The sequence below is a fragment of the Polyodon spathula genome, chromosome 5 (genome assembly GCF_017654505.1).
Source record: "Polyodon spathula isolate WHYD16114869_AA chromosome 5, ASM1765450v1, whole genome shotgun sequence".
NCBI classification, from domain to species: Eukaryota; Metazoa; Chordata; class Actinopteri; order Acipenseriformes; family Polyodontidae; genus Polyodon; species Polyodon spathula.
The window spans coordinates 65,637,806-65,643,827 of NC_054538.1; positions in this window are offsets into that span (position 1 = coordinate 65,637,806).

A 6,022-nucleotide genomic window follows, 5' to 3' on the forward strand; every position below is an offset into this window, starting at 1 on the left:
GCATACTATACTAAAAAAAAAAAAAAAAAATGAAATGAAGACAGGTAGTACCTTTTTTTAAACAGCCCCGGAGCCTTTTGATACCATATTCATAAAAATAATAACAGCTGCATTTCTCCTGCATGATGGCAGATTGGCAAATGTGTGCTTCCTAAAGATTTTTTAGCAGTTGATTTGGTATAATCTATAAGTAACTTGGTGATTCTCTTAACTGTTTAAATTGTGAAGTACAGGTGTATCAAGGCTTGCCATGATGTTTTGCTGTTTGTCTATTTTATCCTGAGTGTGTGAAAGAAAGTTAACCCTACAGTATTCCTGCCTTCCTAATTGTTTGAAAAACGTTGCGCAAGAGGTCAAGGTCACATCAATTTGTGAAGCCTTTTATCTGGAGGTATATATATATATATATATCTATCTATCTATCTATCTATCTATCTATATATATATATATATATATATATATATATATATATATATATATATATATATATAGAGAGAGAGAGAGAGAGAGAGAGAGAGAGAGAGAGAGAGAGAGAGAGAGAGCAATTGTTCAAATCAAGGTCAGCTGTGGTTCCCTGGAGGCACTGAGCTCAGCAGCTCTGAGGCTAGCAGTTGATTACTTCAGTGGATAGGAATTGTTGTTGGATGAACTGTCTTTGGAAACAAGAGTTATTTTTTTGAGGATAAACCTTTAGTCACAAATATGTCATTTTCAGAAAACGCCATTTTGACAAATGCAACAAGGTATTTAACTACTACAGTACGGTGCAAATGGGAGTTTAGTTTAATACCCAGCCTAAAGCATGAAACTGTAACACATATTGCACTTGTAAGATTAACTTGGTCACCTTACAGTAGAGGCAATGTGCATCTTTGGCAGAATTACCAGCACACACCCAAACGGGTTGGCAACCTGCAGCTGCAAAAAATATGATGCCTGAATGTGCTGTAATTAGATCAATTAAAGCAGACAGGTTTCAATGGCAATGCATTTTACCACTGCTCAATGTAATAGCTATCAAACAGTTTATTGTTGTGTCATTACAAAAAAACTACAAAAAAAGCAAGACACCCATTCAGAGAATCATCTAAATCAATTGCCTCCTTTGGGTATTCAGCACTAGCATGTACAGGCTTTGTGCCCAAGGCTATATGTTTTGTTGGTCAATATCTGAAGATTGTCATCATTTTATGAACTTCTTCTAATTTATGCAGCAATGCTTAATTCAGAACTGGAGAATTGATCCACGGACCAGAACCCACCCACCTATTACAACATTTAATACATTCCATTGACTGCATGCTACTACGTGAAAACAATGCAAAAATAAAGCAACACTTGTAGTTTGAAAGAAGGCACTTTTACTCAATTTGCATGCAAAATACAGAGGCAGTCTCTGAACAATATTACTTATCAGATTGGATTCAAAGTGTGTTTAATTAGTAGTCTTTGTGCTCAAGCCACTGTTGGTAGACTTAATTTATAGATATTACAAAATGAACAGTGCTAGTATTGGCCAATGCAGTAGAGTGAATTTCACATCAGCCCTATTCAGCAAGTCCAAAAAACCTGTCAGCCCACCCACAGCAGTGACTCAAAATAGTGTCACGACAGGGGATGAAAAACCTATATAAACCTGATATAACCTACACGGATCTCTCGCAAAACAGGATGTTAAAACAGGACGTTTGTTGCTATGGTTGTTTTAACAGAGGTAGGTTAAAGAAGCCTGCAATAAAAAAAGACACTGGGACGAACACATTTCTCAAAAGACCGATTTATTTATCATTTATGTCTTAATTTAAAATAATAGTTACACAGGTACATGTTGTCAACTTTTTTTGAACTTTTTGTTTTAAATAAAATCCAAGTAGTCTGGTTCCTGATTGGTAAAAAGTTGTTTTACACATTATTTACAATAGCCAACTAGAACAACGATACAGAGCTACACACTGTACACCACTGTAAAGTTACATTTACATAAGCGCTAATCAAGAATAAAGGAAAAAAAACACATTCATAGAGCATTAGCTGGGTTTCACAGTGTATTTGGCACTGTTTGCAACTTCACTTTTTTTTTTTTTGTGTCAAACCTCCCACCAGCCAGTATTGTTACTGTAAATCCAGGGAAGCCTTGTCATGCATTATTACTTTTTTCTTTCTGTATCTGTAGTCTGTCAAAAGCTGACCAAACAGAACTACAGGTAGTGAACTTCTCAGGATATCTTAGTGTTCCGACTCATTTTAAATAAAATCAGAACCAAAAGGTGACCTCTTATAATATATAACTTTTAAATGAATAAATGTATTTGTGAATGTTAACCCTCGTTATGAAATGGTGATGCACATCACATGACTTTTTTTGTTTTTGCTTTTGAAAGAATAAAAGCATTGCATCTATTAGCATGCCACTTGGAAGAAAAGTATTACTAATTAATGGAGTTGCCTTTTTTTAATAGATAAAATTGCCTTAGTTTACAAAGGGTTCTGGGTATTAGTAAAACAATTTCTACAGCTCTGGCCAAAAGTTTTGCATCACCTAGAGTTTTAAGACTGAGACATAAAAAAACAAAAACAAAAAAACCCCAAAACAAAACAAAAAAACTACATGAACATAATTTAGAGCGTTTAGTTAAAATCATGTAAATCAAAGAATCATGTATATGCATGTATATTGCAAAAGTCTACCGGAAGCCAGAACAGTAGTACAGTATTTCATGTTAGGGTTTTCAAAATGTCACATTTTGCAATTTGTCAGTTTTTTGGTAAGTATATGAAAAAGTACAAAGCAGTATGTAATTCAAAATATGTTAACGTAACATTATTCAGCAGGTTTCATTCGACTTTAAGAAGCAAAATGAGTTAATTCCATAGGGTTTTACAAAACTTTTGGCCTCAGCTGTACAATGAAGATCGTTCTTTAATACAATCCCATTACGTTAAATACTTTGCAAGCAATGCCTATTTTAGAAATGCAATGCCAGAAAGCAACGATGCAAGAGGAGCGATCTTTAAAACGCTAGAATTTAAGCTCCGACAGCAACCACACACTTGGATAAAGCTGTAAAAATTGTAATGTCTCTGGTGCACCATGAAGCAATGTCTTCTCAACCACAGGCAATAAAGAACAAAGAATTTCAGCTGAGTATTGAAATCCTCAGGTGATCTAATCCATCTCTAGGAATCTGCTGCATCTGGTCTCTGATTGCTTTGTATTTACATCTAGCAAGAATAACTATACTGCCATTAAAAGTAGAGGTACATTAACCAATGATTGTAGAGTGTGTGTGAAGCATGGAGCGTGGGTGTGGAGCACAGGAAGGATCCTTTAACTAGTAACACAGAGCCAGAACCTCAGCGTTTGAGAATGTGGTACAGGTGGTACTTAAAAACGCCAACAAAACTCTCACCCGAATTGAAGCAAAATGTAATAAAATGTTAACATGTTTATTATCAATGATAAGCTCTTTACTACAAATAGTTACTGGCATGATGTTTTTTCTGCAGAAATGTTGCACCAAATTAGAAAAAACAGCTCAGGCCATGTATGGCCTTATTTTAGAATTGTACAGCAATTGGTGTTTTTACCCTTTTGGAAACAGATTGTGCTAATAACAGTTTATAAACAACAAGCTCGTTTTTACAGTGAATAACCATCAGATTTCCATAAACTGAGTGGTGAAGACAGAGAATATGACTAGAACTTTACCAGAAATGGAAATACAGCACACTGCATGTGTGTATGCACAGACTTTGTTATTATAGGAAATGCTTTTACTGAATGACCGTGTTTAACAAAAATGTTTAGGACACATTTAAAGTGACAATTACTGTATCCGAGGTATTTTTCAACAGCAACACAATTACTAGACGTAGTGTGACTGTCTATGTAAAAACCAGGCTGAAATCAGAGAAATCAGTCACAGTTGCTGAACAAATTTCAAAAGACTGTACTGTACATTAATTACAAAAAAAAAGCATGCTTCAGTAAGTGTTGCTTTTACTTCAGTACATTCCTTAAAACAATATTGCATAATCTGTCTCAAGTTAGTTCTGAGGCTAAAGGTTGGTTTTCTCATGCACATTCATATGTGTGCTTCAACAACAGCATACTGTACAACAGCTAGTAATTACCACTTTACAAAACAGACAAGATATACAGTAGCTTAGTGCATATGCTCCTTAAACCAGGATGTGTTCCAATATCTGGACATTCGCTGCTGTACTGGCTTCTGCAGTTTACCACTGGACATGACCATGATATATATATAATTTATGTGCCTTAGAGGTTGGTGTTTCACTTGAACCAAAACTGGAACACTAACTCACATTTATAGTTAGTTGATTGCTTTATATAACCTGGATCCTTCATCTTTAGAAATGATTATCAACAGCAACTAATAATAATGACTTCTGAGAACTTCTCAATAACCGTGAACGTTTCCATCAACAGTACACCGAGTGCAGCATGGTTAATGTCTTACACTTTCAGATGGCAAGCCGTGTTGAAATAAGTCACTGTAAAAAAGTGGTGGTGAAATCTGTAAAGGTTTAAAATATATTTTTTACTAAAATCAGATGTAAGCTTTTATTTTATGACCAAATACAAACAGGAATATCTAAATGAGGAACCAAACGTTGTCCTAAATTTGGGTAACTAAAGAAGTTATTTAACCTAAACAAGTCAGACTCACATTTTAATGGTGGAAAAACTAGTAACAAAAAGGAACAGAATCATTGTCTTCAGATCTTTAGAACATTTATTAAATTGGGGGGGGGGGGGGGGGGGGGGGGGGGGGGGGGGGGGGGGGGGGGGGGGTCAATGGGGCAGCTGTTTACGAAGGACACTTCTGCATATGTACTACACTTTACAAATAATAATAAAAGGTGTCATCACATTTTGATAGTACTGTACTTTTCACCATCCATTTTGTAGTGTCTGGGAAGTGTTAGAGAGCCCAGAATCTTCAAACCCCCATCAAACTCCTGACCAACACTTGATAAAGATCACAGATTAAATACGTGAAGAACAAGGGTTTTCTTACCTGAATCATTATACATTGTATTGCAAATCCAGGGTTAGAAGCATGGTGCACAAACTGACATTCGCAGTCTCTATCAACTGTTACCAGCAGAAACATTTTTTTACGAAACACTGATAAAATTAAAAAAAAAAAAAAGAAAAACATTGTTGACATGATACATTTTAAATCAATGCAATTAAAACAGTGCTAGTCATTAAAAAAAAAAAAAAGAAAAAATCATTTTCAAGGGCTTTCAGTATATACAGTGCCTATAGAAAGTCTACACCCCCTTTCAAAATGTTCACCTTTTGTTGCCTTATAGCCTCGAATTAAAATGCATTAAAATAGTTTTTTTTTTTTCCCATTTATTTACACATCCTACTCCACAACTTCCAAATGAAAGAAATATTCAAGAAATCTTAGAAAGTTAATTAAAAATAAAAACTGAAATAGCTTGGTTGGATAAGTGTCCACCCCATGTAATAGCAATCCTAAATTAGCTCAGGTGAAATCGATCACCTTTAAAATAACACATCAAGTGGCCTCCACCTGTGTTAAATTGTAGCGATTCACATGATTTCAAGATAAATTCAGCAGTTCCAGTAGGTTCCCTCTGCATTTCAAAGCAGACTCAACCATGAGCACCAAAACGCTTTCAAAAGAACTCCGGGACAAAGTTGTTGAAAGTCACAGATCAGGGGATGGGTATAAAAAAATAGCAAAGGCCTTGAATATCCCTTGGAATACGGTCAAGACAATTATTAAGAAGTGGAAAGTGTATGGCACCACCAAGACCCTGCCTAGATCAGGCCGTTCCTCCAAACTGGATGACCAAGAAAGAAGGAGACTGATCAGAGAGGCTACCAAGAGGCCAATGGCAACTTTGTGAGATCTACTGGCTTTTACGGCCAAGACTGGTCAAAGTGTGCATGTGACAACAATATCCCAAGCACTCCACAAATCTGCCCTGTATGGTAGGGTGGCAAGAAGGAAGCCA